This window comes from Globicephala melas, chromosome 13, assembly GCF_963455315.2.
Source record: "Globicephala melas chromosome 13, mGloMel1.2, whole genome shotgun sequence".
In the NCBI taxonomy this organism is placed as follows: Eukaryota; Metazoa; Chordata; class Mammalia; order Artiodactyla; family Delphinidae; genus Globicephala; species Globicephala melas.
This window is the reverse complement of record NC_083326.1, coordinates 53,428,059-53,445,360: the sequence shown is the minus strand read 5'-3', so window position 1 is coordinate 53,445,360 and position 17,302 is coordinate 53,428,059.

Genomic DNA, 17,302 nt, shown 5'->3' with positions numbered 1-17,302 from the left:
CTATCCCTAACCCTAGCCCGAACCCAAACCCTAACCCTTCGCCGAAGCCTGACCCTCACCCGTCCCCTAATCCTAACCCGTACGCTAACACTAACCCGCGCCCTCACACGTACGCTCACCCTAAAGTGTTGTCGTACCCTCACCCTGGACCCTAAACCGTCCCCGTCCCCTAACCCTAACCCTAGCCCGAACCCTAACCGTAACCCTTCCCCGAAGCCTGACCCTCACCAGTCCCCTAATCCTAACCCGTACGCTAACACTAACCCGCGCCCTCACACGTACGCTCCCCCTAAAGCGTTGTCGTACCCTCAAATGGACCCTAAACCGTCCCCGTCCCCTAACCCTAACCCTAGCCCGAACCCTAACCGTAACCCTCCCCCGAAGCCTGACAATCACCCGTCCCCTAATCCTAAACCGTACGCTAACACTAACCCACGCCCTCACACGTACACTCCCCCTAAAGTGTTGTCGTACCCTCACCTGGACCCTAAACCGTCCCCGTCCCGTAACCCTAACCCTAGCCCGAACCCTAACCGTAAACCTTCCCCGAAGCCTGACCCTCACCCGTCCCCTAATCCTAACCCGTACTCTAACACTAACCCGCGCCCTCACATGTACGCTCCCCCTAAAGCGTTGTCGTACCCTCAACTGGACCCTAAACCGTCCCCGTCCCCTAACCCTAACCCTAGCCCGAACCCTAACCCTAACCCTTCCCCGAAGCCTGACCCTCACCCGTCCCATAATCCTAACCCGTACGCTAACACTAACCCGCGCCCTCACACGTACGCTCCCCCTAAAGTGTTGTCGTACCCTCACCTGGACCCTAAACCGTCCCCGTCCCCTAACCCTAACCCTAGCCCGAACCCTAACCGTAACCCTTCCCCGAAGCCTGACCCTCACCCGTCCCCTAATCCTAACCCGTGCGCTAACACTAACCCACGCCCTCAAACGTGCGCTCCCCCTAAAGCGTTGTCGGACCGTCACCTGGACCCTAAACCGTCCCCGTCCCCTAACCCTAACCCTAGCCCGAACCCTAACCGTAACCCTTCCCCGAAGCCTGACCCTCACCAGTCCCCTAATCCTAACCCGTACGCTAACACTAACCCGCGCCCTCACACGTACGCTCCCCCTAAAGCGTTGTCGTACCCTCACCTCGACCCTTAACCGTCCCCGTCCCCTAACCCTAACCCTAGCCCGAACCCTAACCGTAACCCTTCCCCGAAGCCTGACCCTCACCCGTCCCCTAATCGTAACCCGTACGCTAACACTACCCCACGCCCTCACACGTACGCTCCCCCTAAAGTGTTGTCGTACCCTCACCTGGACCCTAAACCGTCCCCGTCCCCTAACCCTAACCCTAGCCCGAACCCTAACCGTAACCCTTCCCCGAAGCCTGACCCTCACCCGTCCCCTAATCCTAACACGTACGCTAACACGTACCCGCGCCCTCACACGTACGCTCACCCTAAAGCGTTGTCGTACCCTCACCTGGACCCTAAACCGTCCCTGTCCCCTAACCCTAACCCTAGCCCGAACCCTAACCCTAACCCTTCCCAGAAGCCTGACCCTCACCCGTCCCCTAATCCTAACCCGTACGCTAACACTAACCCGCGCCCTCACACGTACGCTCCCCCTAAAGTGTTGTCGTACCCTCACCTGGACCTTAAACCGTCCACGTCCCCTAACAGTAACCCTAGCCCGAACCCTAACCCTAACCCTTCCCCGAAGCCTGACCCGCACCCATCCCCTAATCCTAACCCGTACGCTAACACTAACCCGCGCCCTCACACGTACGCTCCCCCTAAAGCGTTGTCGGACCCTCACCTGGACCCTAAACCGTCCCCGTCCCCTAACCCTAACCCTAGCCCGAACCCTAACCGTAACCCTTCCCCGAAGCCTGACCCTCACCCGTCCCCTAATCCTAACCCGTACGCTAACACTAACCCGCGCCCTCACACGTACGCTCCCCCTAAAGCGTTGTCGGACCCTCACCTGGACCCTAAACCGTCCCCGTCCCGAACCCTAACCCTAGCCCGAACCCTAACCCTAACCCTTCCCCGAAGCCTGACCCTCACCCGTCCCCTAATCCTAACCCGTACGCTAACACTAACCCGCGCCCTCACACGTACGCTCCCCCTAAAGCGTTGTCGGACCCTCACCTGGACCGTAAACCGTCCCCGTCCCCTAACCCTAACCCTAGCCCGAACCCTAACCCTAACCCTTCCCCGAAGCCAGACCCTCACCAGTCCCCTAATCCTAACCCGTACGCTAACACTAACCCGCGCCCTCACACGTACGCTCCCCCTAAAGCGTTGTCGTACCCTCAAATGGACCCTAAACCGTCCCCGTCCCCTAAACCTAACCCTAGCCCGAACCCTAACCCTAACCCTTCCCCGAAGCCTGACCCTCACCCGTCCCCTAATCCTACCCCGTACGCTAACACTAACCCACGCCCTCACACGTACTCTCCCCCTAAATTGTTGTCGTACCCTCACCTGGACCCTAAACCGTCCCCGTCCCCTAACCCTAACCCTAGCCCGAACCCTAACCGTAACCCTTTCCCGAAGCCTGACCCTCACCCGTCCCCTAATCCTAACCCGTACGCTAACACTAACCCGCGCCCTCACACGTACGCTCCCCCTAAAGTGTTGTCGTACCCTCACCTGGACCCTAAACCGTCCCCGTCCCCTAACCCTAACGCTAGCCCGAACCCTAACCGTAACCCTTCCCCGAAGCCTGACCCTCACCCGTCCCCTAATCCTAACCCGTACGCTAACACTAACCCGCGCCCTCACACGTACGCTCCCCCTAAAGTGTTGTCGTACCCTCACCTGGACCCTAAACCGTCCCCGTCCCCTAACCCTAACCCTAGCCCGAACCCTAACCGTAACCCTTCCCCGAAGCCTGACCCTCACCCGTCCCCTAATCCTAACCCGTACGCTAACACTAACCCGCGCCCTCACACGTACGCTCTCCCTAAAGCGTTGTCGTACCCTCAAATGGACCCTAAACCGTCCCCGTCCCCTAACCCTAGCCCGAACCCTAACCGTAACCCTTCCCCGAAGCCTGACCCTCACCTGTCCCCTAATCCTAACCCGTACGCTAACACTAACCCGCGCCCTCACACGTACGCTCCCCCTAAAGTGTTGTCGTACGCTCACCTGGACCCTAAACCGTCCCCGTCCCCTAACACTAACCCTAGCCCGAACCCTAACCGTAAACCTTCCCCGAAGCCTGACCCTCACCCGTCCCCTAATCCTAACCCGTACGCTAACACTAACCCGCGCCCTCACACGTACGCTCCCCCTAAAGTGTTGTCGTACCCTCACCTGGACCCTAAACCGTCCCCGTCCCCTAACCCTAGCCCGAACCCTAACCGTAACCCTTCCCCGAAGCCTGACCCTCACCCGTCCCCTAATCCTAACCCGTACGCTAACACTAACCCGCGCCCTCACACGTACGCTCCCCCTAAAGTGTTGTCGTACCCTCACCTGGACCCTAAACCGTCCCTGTCCCCTAACCCTAACCCTAGCCCGAACCCTAACCGTAACCCTTCCCCGAAGCCTGACCCTCACACGTCCCCTAATACTAACCCGTACGCTAACACTAACCCGCGCCCTCTCACGTACGCTCCCCCTAAAGTGTTGTCGTACCCTCACCTGGACCCTAAACCGTCCCCGTCCCCTAACCCTAACCCTAGCCCGAACCCTAACCGTAACCCTTCCCCGAAGCCTGACCCTCACCCGTTCCCTAATCCTAACCCGTACGCTAACACTAACCCGCGCCCTCACACGTACGCTCTCCCTAAAGCGTTGTCGTACCCTCAAATGGACCCTAAACCGTCCCCGTCCCCTAACCCTAACCCTAGCCCGAACCATAACCGTAACCCTTCCCCGAAGCCTGACCCTCACCTGTCCCCTAATCCTAACCCGTACGCTAACACTAACCCGCGCCCTCACACGTACTCTCCCCCTCAAGTGTTGTCGTACCCTCACCTGGACCCTAAACCGTCCCCGTCCCCTAACACTAACCCTAGACCGAACCCTAACCGTAAACCTTCCCCGAAGCCTGACCCTCACCCGTCCCCTAATCCTAACCCGTACGCTAACACTAACCCGCGCCCTCACACGTACGCTCCCCCTAAAGTGTTGTCGTACCCTCACCTGGACCCTAAACCGTCCCCGTCCCCTAACCCTAACCCTAGCCCGAACCCTAACCGTAACCCTTCCCCGAAGCCTGACCCTCACCCGTCCCCTAATCCTAACCCGTACGCAAACACTAACCCGCGCCCTCACACGTACGCTCCCCCTAAAGCGTTGTCGTACCCTCACCTGGACCGTAAACCGTCCCCGTCCCCTAACCCTAACCCTAGCCCGAACCCTAACCGTAACCCTCCCCCGAAGCCTGACAATCACCCGTCCCCTAATCCTAACCCGTACGCTAACACTAACCCACGCCCTCACACGTACGCTCCCCCTAAAGTGTTGTCGTACCCTCACCTGGACCCTAAACCGTCCCCGTCCCGTAACCCTAACCCTAGCCCGAACCCTAACCGTAACCCTTCCCCGAAGCCTGACCCTCACCCGTCCCCTAATCCTAACCCGTACTCTAACACTAACCCGCGCCCTCACACGTACGCTCCCCCTAAAGCGTTGTCGTACCCTCAACTGGACCCTAAACCGTCCCCGTCCCCTAACCCTAACCCTAGCCCGAACCCTAACCCTAACCCTTCCCCGAACCCTGACCCTCACCCGTCCCATAATCCTAACCCGTACGCTAACACTAACCCGCGCCCTCACACGTACGCTCCCCCTAAAGTGTTGTCGTACCCTCACCTGGACCCTAAACCGTCCCCGTCCCCTAACCCTAACCCTAGCCCGAACCCTAACCGTAACTCTTCCCCGAAGCCTGACCCTCACCAGTCCCCTAATCCTAACCCGTACGCTAACACTAACCCGCGCCCTCACACGTACGCTCCCCCTAAAGCGTTGTCGTACCCTCAAATGGACCCTAAACCGTCCCCGTCCCCTAACCCTAACCCTAGCCCGAACCCTAACCGTAACCCTTCCCCGAAGCCTGACCCTCACCCGTCCCCTTATCCTAACCCGTACGCTAACACTAACCCGCACCCTCACACGTACTCTCCCCCTAAAGTGTTGTCGTACCCTCACCTGGACCCTAAACCGTCCCCGTCCCCTAACCCTAACCCTAGCCCGAACCCTAACCGTAACCCTTCCCCGATGCCTGACCCTCACCCGTCCCCTAATCCTAAACCGTACGCTAACACTAACCCGCGCCCTCACACGTACGCTCCCCCTAAAGCGTTGTCGGACCCTCACCTGGACCCTAAACCGTCCCCGTCCCCTAACCCTAACCCTAGCCCGAACCCTAACCCTAACCCTTCCCAGAAGCCTGACCCTCACCCATCCCCTAATCCTAACCCGTACGCTAACACTAACCCGCGCCCTCACACGTACGCTCCCCCTAAAGCGTTGTTGGACCCTCACCTGGACCCTAAACCGTCCCCGTCCCCTATCCCTAACCCTAGCCCGAACCCAAACCCTAACCCTTCCCCGAAGCCTGACCCTCACCCGTCCCCTAATCCTAACCCGTACGCTAACACTAACCCGCGCCCTCACACGTACGCTCCCCCTAAAGCGTTGTCGGACCCTCACCTGGACCCTAAACCGTCCCCGTCCCCTAACCCTAACCCTAGCCCGAACCCTAACCGTAACCCTTCCCCGAAGCCTGACCCTCACCCGTCCCCTAATCCTAACCCGTACGCTAACACTAACCCGCGCCCTCACACGTACGCTCCCCCTAAAGCGTTGTCGGACCCTCACCTGGACCCTAAACCGTCCCCGTCCCGAACCCTAACCCTAGCCCGAACCCTAACCCTAACCCTTCCCCGAAGCCTGACCCTCACCCGTCCCCTAATCCTAACCCGTACGCTAACACTAACCCGCGCCCTCACACGTACGCTCCCCCTAAAGCGTTGTCGGACCCTCACCTGGACCGTAAACCGTCCCCGTCCCCTAACCCTAACCCTAGCCCGAACCCTAACCCTAACCCTTCCCCGAAGCCAGACCCTCACCAGTCCCCTAATCCTAACCCGTACGCTAACACTAACCCGCGCCCTCACACGTACGCTCCCCCTAAAGCGTTGTCGTACCCTCAAATGGACCCTAAACCGTCCCCGTCCCCTAAACCTAACCCTAGCCCGAACCCTAACCCTAACCCTTCCCCGAAGCCTGACCCTCACCCGTCCCCTAATCCTACCCCGTACGCTAACACTAACCCGCGCCCTCACACGTACTCTCCCCCTAAATTGTTGTCGTACCCTCACCTGGACCCTAAACCGTCCCCGTCCCCTAACCCTAACCCTAGCCCGAACCCTAACCGTAACCCTTTCCCGAAGCCTGACCCTCACCCGTCCCCTAATCCTAACCCGTACGCTAACACTAACCCGCGCCCTCACACGTACGCTCCCCCTAAAGTGTTGTCGTACCCTCACCTGGACCCTAAACCGTCCCCGTCCCCTAACCCTAACGCTAGCCCGAACCCTAACCGTAACCCTTCCCCGAAGCCTGACCCTCACCCGTCCCCTAATCCTAACCCGTACGCTAACACTAACCCGCGCCCTCACACGTACGCTCCCCCTAAAGTGTTGTCGTACCCTCACCTGGACCCTAAACCGTCCCCGTCCCCTAACCCTAACCCTAGCCCGAACCCTAACCGTAACCCTTCCCCGAAGCCTGACCCTCACCCGTCCCCTAATCCTAACCCGTACGCTAACACTAACCCGCGCCCTCACACGTACGCTCTCCCTAAAGCGTTGTCGTACCCTCAAATGGACCCTAAACCGTCCCCGTCCCCTAACCCTAGCCCGAACCCTAACCGTAACCCTTCCCCGAAGCCTGACCCTCACCTGTCCCCTAATCCTAACCCGTACGCTAACACTAACCCGCGCCCTCACACGTACGCTCCCCCTAAAGTGTTGTCGTACGCTCACCTGGACCCTAAACCGTCCCCGTCCCCTAACACTAACCCTAGCCCGAACCCTAACCGTAAACCTTCCCCGAAGCCTGACCCTCACCCGTCCCCTAATCCTAACCCGTACGCTAACACTAACCCGCGCCCTCACACGTACGCTCCCCCTAAAGTGTTGTCGTACCCTCACCTGGACCCTAAACCGTCCCCGTCCCCTAACCCTAGCCCGAACCCTAACCGTAACCCTTCCCCGAAGCCTGACCCTCACCCGTCCCCTAATCCTAACCCGTACGCTAACACTAACCCGCGCCCTCACACGTACGCTCCCCCTAAAGTGTTGTCGTACCCTCACCTGGACCCTAAACCGTCCCTGTCCCCTAACCCTAACCCTAGCCCGAACCCTAACCGTAACCCTTCCCCGAAGCCTGACCCTCACACGTCCCCTAATACTAACCCGTACGCTAACACTAACCCGCGCCCTCTCACGTACGCTCCCCCTAAAGTGTTGTCGTACCCTCACCTGGACCCTAAACCGTCCCCGTCCCCTAACCCTAACCCTAGCCCGAACCCTAACCGTAACCCTTCCCCGAAGCCTGACCCTCACCCGTTCCCTAATCCTAACCCGTACGCTAACACTAACCCGCGCCCTCACACGTACGCTCTCCCTAAAGCGTTGTCGTACCCTCAAATGGACCCTAAACCGTCCCCGTCCCCTAACCCTAACCCTAGCCCGAACCATAACCGTAACCCTTCCCCGAAGCCTGACCCTCACCTGTCCCCTAATCCTAACCCGTACGCTAACACTAACCCGCGCCCTCACACGTACTCTCCCCCTCAAGTGTTGTCGTACCCTCACCTGGACCCTAAACCGTCCCCGTCCCCTAACACTAACCCTAGACCGAACCCTAACCGTAAACCTTCCCCGAAGCCTGACCCTCACCCGTCCCCTAATCCTAACCCGTACGCTAACACTAACCCGCGCCCTCACACGTACGCTCCCCCTAAAGTGTTGTCGTACCCTCACCTGGACCCTAAACCGTCCCCGTCCCCTAACCCTAACCCTAGCCCGAACCCTAACCGTAACCCTTCCCCGAAGCCTGACCCTCACCCGTCCCCTAATCCTAACCCGTACGCAAACACTAACCCGCGCCCTCACACGTACGCTCCCCCTAAAGCGTTGTCGTACCCTCACCTGGACCGTAAACCGTCCCCGTCCCCTAACCCTAACCCTAGCCCGAACCCTAACCGTAACCCTCCCCCGAAGCCTGACAATCACCCGTCCCCTAATCCTAACCCGTACGCTAACACTAACCCACGCCCTCACACGTACGCTCCCCCTAAAGTGTTGTCGTACCCTCACCTGGACCCTAAACCGTCCCCGTCCCGTAACCCTAACCCTAGCCCGAACCCTAACCGTAACCCTTCCCCGAAGCCTGACCCTCACCCGTCCCCTAATCCTAACCCGTACTCTAACACTAACCCGCGCCCTCACACGTACGCTCCCCCTAAAGCGTTGTCGTACCCTCAACTGGACCCTAAACCGTCCCCGTCCCCTAACCCTAACCCTAGCCCGAACCCTAACCCTAACCCTTCCCCGAACCCTGACCCTCACCCGTCCCATAATCCTAACCCGTACGCTAACACTAACCCGCGCCCTCACACGTACGCTCCCCCTAAAGTGTTGTCGTACCCTCACCTGGACCCTAAACCGTCCCCGTCCCCTAACCCTAACCCTAGCCCGAACCCTAACCGTAACTCTTCCCCGAAGCCTGACCCTCACCAGTCCCCTAATCCTAACCCGTACGCTAACACTAACCCGCGCCCTCACACGTACGCTCCCCCTAAAGCGTTGTCGTACCCTCAAATGGACCCTAAACCGTCCCCGTCCCCTAACCCTAACCCTAGCCCGAACCCTAACCGTAACCCTTCCCCGAAGCCTGACCCTCACCCGTCCCCTTATCCTAACCCGTACGCTAACACTAACCCGCGCCCTCACACGTACTCTCCCCCTAAAGTGTTGTCGTACCCTCACCTGGACCCTAAACCGTCCCCGTCCCCTAACCCTAACCCTAGCCCGAACCCTAACCGTAACCCTTCCCCGATGCCTGACCCTCACCCGTCCCCTAATCCTAAACCGTACGCTAACACTAACCCGCGCCCTCACACGTACGCTCCCCCTAAAGCGTTGTCGGACCCTCACCTGGACCCTAAACCGTCCCCGTCCCCTAACCCTAACCCTAGCCCGAACCCTAACCCTAACCCTTCCCAGAAGCCTGACCCTCACCCATCCCCTAATCCTAACCCGTACGCTAACACTAACCCGCGCCCTCACACGTACGCTCCCCCTAAAGCGTTGTTGGACCCTCACCTGGACCCTAAACCGTCCCCGTCCCCTATCCCTAACCCTAGCCCGAACCCAAACCCTAACCCTTCCCCGAAGCCTGACCCTCACCCGTCCCCTAATCCTAACCCGTACGCTAACACTAACCCGCGCCCTCACACGTACGCTCACCCTAAAGCGTTGTCGTACCCTCACCCTGGACCCTATACCGTCCCCGTCCCCTAACCCTAACCCTAGCCCGAACCCTAACCGTAACCCTTCCCCGAAGCCTGACCCTCACCAGTCCCCTAATCCTAACCCGTACGCTAACACTAACCCGCGCCCTCACACGTACGCTCCCCCTAAAGCGTTGTCGTACCCTCAAATGGACCCTAAACCGTCCCCGTCCCCTAACCCTAACCCTAGCCCGAACCCAAACCCTAACCCTTCCCCGAAGCCTGACCCTCACCCGTCCCCTAATCCTAACCCGTACGCTAACACTAACCCGCACCCTCACACGTACTCTCCCCCTAAAGTGTTGTCGTACCGTCACCTGGACCCTAAACCGTCCCCGTCCCCTAACCCTAACCCTAGCCCGAACCCTAACCGTAACCCTTCCCCGAAGCCTGACCCTCACCCGTCCCCTAATCCTAACCCGTATGCTAACAATTACCCGCGCCCTCACACGTACGCTCCCCCTAAAGCGTTGTCGGACCCTCACCTGGACCCTAAACCTTTCCCGTCCCCTAACCCTAACCCTAGCCCGAACCCTAACCCTAACCCTTCCCAGAAGCCTGACCCTCACCCATCCCCTAATCCTAACCCGTACGCTAACACTAACCTGCGCCCTCATACGTACGCTCCCCCTAAAGCGTTGTCGGACCCTCACCTGGACCCAAAACCGTCCCCGTCCCCTAACCCTAACCCTAGCCCTAACCCTAACCCTAGCCCGAACCCTAACCCTAACCCTTCCCCGAAGCCTGATCCTCACCCGTCCCCTAATCCTAACCCGTACGCTAACACTAACCCGCGCCCTCACACGTACGCTCCCCCTAAAGTGTTGTCGTACCCTCACCTGGACCCTAAACCGTCCCCGTCCCCTAACCCTAACCCTAGCCCGAACCCTAACCCTAACCCTTCCCCGAAGCCTGATCCTCACCCGTCCCCTAATCCTAACCCGTACGCTAACACTAACCCGCACCCTCACACGTACGCTCCCCCTAAAGGGTTGTCGTACCCTCACCTGGACCCTAAACCCTTCCCGTCCCGAACCCTAACCCTAGCCCGAACCCTAACCCTAACCCTTCCCCGAAGCCTGATCCTCACCCGTCCCCTAATCCTAACCCGTACGCTAACACTAACCCGCGCCCTCACACGTACGCTCCCCCTAAAGCGTTGTCGGACCCTCACCTGGACCCTAAACCGTCCCCGTCCCCTAACCCTAACCCTAGCCCGAACCCTAACCCTAACCCTTCCCAGAAGCCTGACCCTCACCCGTCCCCTAATCCTAACCCGTACGCTAACACTAACCCGCGCCCTCACACGTACGCTCCCCCTAAAGCGTTGTCGGACCCTCACCTGGACCCTAAACCGTCCCCGTCCCCTAACCCTAACCCTAGCCCGAACCCTAAACCTAACCCTTCCCCGAAGCCTGACCCTCACCCGTCCCCTAATCCTAACCCGTACGCTAACACTAACCCGCGCCCTCACACGTACGCTCACCCTAAAGCGTTGTCGTACCCTCACCTGGACCCTAAACCGTCCCCGTCCCCTAACCCTAACCCTAGGCCGAACCCTAACCCTAACCCTTCCCCGAAGCCTGACCCTCAACCGTCCCCTAATCCTAACCCGTACGCTAACACTAACCCGCGCCCTCACACGTACGCTCCCCCTAAAGCGTTGTCGGACCCTCACCTGGACCCTAAACCGTCCCCGTCCCCTAACCCTAACCCTAGCCCGAACCCTAACCGTAACCCTTCCCCGAAGCCTGACCCTCACCCGTCCCCTAATCCTAACCCGTACGCTAACACTAACCCGCACCCTCACACGTACGCTCCCCCTAAAGTGTTGTCGTACCCTCACCTGGACCCTAAACCGTCCCCGTCCCCTAACCCTAACCCTAGCCCGAACCCTAACCCTAACCCTTCCCCGAAGCCTGATCCTCACCCGTCCCCTAATCCTAACCCGTACGCTAACACTAACCCGCACCCTCACACGTACGCTCCCCCTAAAGTGTTGTCGTACCCTCACCTGGACCCTAAACCCTCCCCGTCCCGAACCCTAACCCTAGACCGAACCCTAACCCTAACCCTTCCCCGAAGCGTGACCCTCACCCGTCCCCTATTCCTAACCCGTACGCTAACACTAACCCGCGCCCTCACACGTACGCTCCCACTAAAGCGTTGTCGGACCCTCACCTGGACCCTAAACCGTCCCCGTCCCCTAACCCTAACCCTAGCCCGAACCCTAACACTAACCCGTCCCAGAAGCCTGACGCTCACCCATCCCCTAATCCTAACCCGTACGCTAACACTAACCCGCGCCCTCACACGTACGCTCCCCCTAAAGCGTTGTCGGACCCTCACCTGGACCCTAAACCGTCCCCGTCCCCTAACCCTAACCATAGACCGAACCCTAACCCTAACCCTTCCCCGAAGCCTGACCCTCACCCGTCCCCTAATCCTAACCCGTACGCTAACACTAACCCGCGCCCTACACGTACGCTCACCCTAAAGCGTTGTCGTACCCTCACCTGGACCCTAAACCGTCCCCGTCCCTAACCCTAACCCTACCCCGAACCCTAACCCTAACCCTTCCCCGAAGCCTGACACTCACCCGTCCCCTAATCCTAACCCGTACGCTAACACTAACCCGCGCCCTCACACGTACTCTCCCCCTAAAGTGTTGTCGTACCCTTACCTGGACCCTAAACCGTCCCCGTCCCCTAACCCTAACCCTAGCCCGAACCCTAACCGTAACCCTTCCCCGAAGCCTGACCCTCACCCGTCCCCTAATCCTAACCCGTACGCTAACACTAACCCGCGCCCTCACACGTACGCTCCCCCTAAAGCGTTGTCGGACCCTCACCTGGACCCTAAACCGTCCCCGTCCCCTAACCCTAACTCTAGCCCGAACCCTAACCGTAACCCTTCCCCGAAGCCTGACCCTCACCCGTCCCCTAATCCTAACCCGTACGCTAACACGAACCCGCACCCTCACACGTACGCTCCCCCTAAAGGGTTGTCGTACCCTCACCTGGACCCTAAACCCTCCCCGTCCCGAACCCTAACCCTAGCCCGAACCCTAACCCTAACCCTTCCCCGAAGCCTGACCCTCACCCGTCCCCTAATCCTAACCCGTACGCTAACACTAACCCGCGCCCTCACACGTACGCTCCCCCTAAAGTGTTGTCGTACCCTCACCTGGACCCTAAACCGTCCCCGTCCCCTAACCCTAACCCTAGCCCGAACCCTAACCCTAACCCTTCCCCGAAGCCTGATCCTCACCCGTCCCCTAATCCTAACCCGTACGCTAACACTAACCCGCACCCTCACACGTACGCTCCCCCTAAAGCGTTGTCGGACACTCACCTGGACGCTAAACCGTCCCCGTCCCCTAACCCTAACCCTAGCCCGAACCCTAACCCTAACCCTTCCCCGAAGCCTGATCCTCACCCGTCCCCTAATCCTAACCCGTACGCTAACACTAACCCGCACCCTCACACGTACGCTCCCCCTAAAGTGTTGTCGTACCCTCACCTGGACCCTAAACCCTCCCCGTCCCGAACCCTAACCCTAGACCGAACCCTAACCCTAACCCTTCCCCGAAGCGTGACCCTCACCCGTCCCCTAATCCTAACCCGTACGCTAACACTAACCCGCGCCCTCACACGTACGCTCCCACTAAAGCGTTGTCGGACCCTCACCTGGACCCTAAACCGTCCCCGTCCCCTAACCCTAACCCTAGCCCGAACCCTAACACTAACCCGTCCCAGAAGCCTGACCCTCACCCATCCCCTAATCCTAACCCGTACGCTAACACTAACCCGCGCCCTCACACGTACGCTCCCCCTAAACCGTTGTCGGACCCTCACCTGGACCCTAAACCGTCCCCGTCCCCTAACCCTAACCATAGCCCGAACCCTAAACCTAACCCTTCCCCGAAGCCTGACCCTCACCCGTCCCCTAATCCTAACCCGTACGCTAACACTAACCCACGCCCTCACACGTACGCTCACCCTAAAGCGTTGTTGTACCCTCACCTGGACCCTAAACCGTCCCTGTCCCTAACCCTAACCCTAGCCCGAACCCTAACCGTAACCCTTCCCTGAAGCCTGACCCTCACCCGTCCCCTAATCCTAACCCGTACGCTAACACTAACCCGCGCCCTCACACGTACGCTCCCCCTAAAGTGTTGTCGTACCCTCACCTGGACCCTAAACCGTCCCCGTCCCCTAACCCTAACCCTAGCCCGAACCCTAACCCTAACCCTTCCCCGAAGCCTGATCCTCACCCGTCCCCTAATCCTAACCCGTACGCTAACACTAACCCGCACCCTCACACGTACGCTCCCCCTAAAGTGTTGTCGTACCCTCACCTGGACCCTAAACCGTCCCCGTCCCCTAACCCTAACCCTAGCCCGAACCCTAACCCTAACCCTTCCCCGAAGCCTGATCCTCACCCGTCCCCTAATCCTAACCCGTACGCTAACACTAACCCGCACCCTCACACGTACGCTCCCCCTAAAGGGTTGTCGTACCCTCACCTGGACCCTAAACCCTCCCCGTCCCGAACCCTAACCCTAGACCGAACCCTAACCCTAACCCTTCCCCGAAGCGTGACCCTCACTCGTCCCCTAATCCTAACCCGTACGCTAACACTAACCCGCGCCCTCACACGTACGCTCCCACTAAAGCGTTGTCGGACCCTCACCTGGACCCTAAACCGTCCCCGTCCCCTAACCCTAACCCTAGCCCGAACCCTAACACTAACCCGTCCCAGAAGCCTGACCCTCACCCATCCCCTAATCCTAACCCGTACGCTAACACTAACCCGCGCCCTCACACGTACGCTCCCCCTAAAGCGTTGTCGGACCCTCACCTGGACCCTAAACCGTCCCCGTCCCCTAACCCTAACCCTAGCCCGAACCCTAACCCTAACCCTTCCCCGAAGCCTGACCCTCACCCGTCCCCTAATCCTAACCCGTACGCTAACCCTAACCCGCGCCCTCACACGTACTCTCCCCCTAAAGTGTTGTCGTACCCTCACCTGGACCCTAAACCGTCCCCGTCCCCTAACCCTAACCCTAGCCCGAACCCTAACCGTAACCCTTCCCCGAAGCCTGACCCTCACCCGTCCCCTAATCCTAACCCGTACGCTAACACTAACCCGCGCCCTCACACGTACGCTCCCCCTAAAGCGTTGTCGGACCCTCACCTGGACCCTAAACCGTCCCCGTCCCCTAACCCTAACCCTAGCCCGAACCCTAACCCTAACCCTTCCCAGTAGCCTGACCCTCACACATCCCCTAATCCTAACCCGTACGCTAACACTAACCCGCGCCCTCACACGTACGCTCCCCCTAAAGCGTTGTCGGACCCTCACCTGGACCCTAAACCGTCCCCGTCCCCTAACCCTAACCCGAACCCTAACCCTAACCCTTCCCCGAAGCCTGATCCTCACCCGTCCCCTAATCCTAACCCGTACGCTAACACTAACCCGCGCCCTCACACATACGTTCACCCTAAAGCGTTGTCGTACCCTCACCTGAACCCTAAACCGTGCCCGTCCCCTAACCCTAACCCTAGCCCGAACCCTAACCCTAACCCTTCCCAGAAGCCTGACCCTCACCCGTCCCCTAATCCTAACCCGTACGCTAACACTAACCCACGCCCTCACACGTACGCTCCCCCTAAAGTGTTGTCGTACCCTCACCTGGACCCTAAACCGTCCCCGTCCCCTAACCCTAACCCTAGCCCGAACCATAACCCAACCCTTCCCCGAAGCCTGACCCTCACCCGTCCCCTAATCCTAAACCGTACGCTAACACTAACACGCGCCCTCACACGTACGCTCCCCCTAAAGCGTTGTCGGACCCTCACCTGGAACCTAAACCGTCCCCGTCCCCTAACCCTAACCCTAGCCCGAACCCTAACCGTAACACTTCCCCGAAGCCTGACCCTCACCCGTCCCCTAATCCTAACCCGTACGCTAACACTAACCCGCGCCCTCACACGTACGCTCCCCCTAAAGTGTTGTCGTACCCTCACCTGGACCCTAAACCGTCCCCGTCCCCTAACCCTAACCCTAGCCCGAATCCTAACCCTAACCCTTCCCCGAAGCCTGACCCTCACCCGTCCCCTAATCCTAACCCGTATGCTAACACTAACCCGCTCCCTCACACGTACGCTCCCCCTAAAGCGTTGTCGTACCCTCACCTGGACCCTAAACCGTCCCCGTCCCCTAACCCTAACCCTAGCCCGAACCCTAACCCTAACCCTTCCCAGAAGCCTGACCCTCACCCGTCCCCTAATCCTAACCCGTACGCTAACACTAACCCGCGCCCTCACACGTACGCTCCCCCTAAGGCGTTGTCGGACCCTCACCTGGACCCTAAACCGTCCCCGTCCCCTAACCCTAACCCTAGCACGACCCCTAACCGTAACCCTTCCCCGAAGCCTGACCCTCACCCGTCCCCTAATCCTAACACGTACGCTAACACTAAACCGCGCCCTCACACGTACGCTCCCCCTAAAGTGTTGTCGTACCCTCACCTGGACCCTAAACCGTCCCCGTCCCCTAACCCTAACCCTAGCCCGAACCCTAACCGTAACCCTTCCCCGAAGCCTGACTCTCACCAGTCCCCTAATCCTAACCCGTACGCTAACACTAACCCGCGCCCTCACACGTACGCTCCCCCTAAAGCGTTGTCGTACCCTCAAATGGACCCTAAACCGTTCCCGTCCCCTAACCCTATCCCTAGGCCGAACCCTAACCGTAACCCTTCCCCGAAGCCTGATCCTCACCCGTCCCCTAATCCTAACCCGTACGCTAACACTAACCCGCGCCCTCACACGTACGCTCCCCCTAAAGCGTTGTCGGACCCTCACCTGGACCCTAAACCGTCCCCGTCCCCTAACCCTAACCCTAGCCCGAACCCTAAACCTAACCCTTCCCAGAAGCCTGACCCTCACCCATCCCCTAATCCTAACCCGTACGCTAACACTAACCCGCGCCCTCACACGTACACTCCCCCTAAAGCGTTGTCGGACCCTCACCTGGACCCTAAACCGTCCCCGTCCCCTAACCCTAACCCTAGCCCGAACCCTAACCCTAACCCTTCCCCGAAGCCTGACTCTCACCCGTCCCCTAATCCTAACCCGTACGCTAACACTAACCCGCGCCCTCACACGTATGCTCACCCTAAAGCGTTGTCGTACCCTCACCTGGACCCGAAACCGTCCCCGTCCCCTAACCCTAACCCTAGCCCGAACCCTAACCCTAACCCTTCCCAGAAGCTTGAACCTCACCCGTCCCCTAATCCTAACCCGTACGCTAACACTAACCCGCGCCCTCACACGTACGCTCCCCCTAAAGTGTTGTCGGGCCCTCACCTGGACCCTAAACCGTCCCCGTCCTCTAACCCTAACCCTATCCCGAACCCTAACCCTAACCCTTCCCCGAAGCCTGACCCTCACCCGTCCCATAATCCTAACCCGTACGCTAACACTAACCCGCGCCCTCACACGTACGCTCCCCCTAAAGCGTTGTCGGACCCTCACCTGGACCCTAAACCGTCCCCGTCCCCTAACCCTAACCCTAGCCCGAACCCTAACCGTAACCCTTCCCCGAAGCCTGACCCTCACCCGTCCCCTAATCCTAACCCGTACGCTAACACTAACCCGCGCCCTCACACGTACGCTCCCCCTAAAGTGTTGTCGTACACTCACCTGGACCCTAAACCGTCCCCGTCCCCTAACCCTAACCCTAGCCC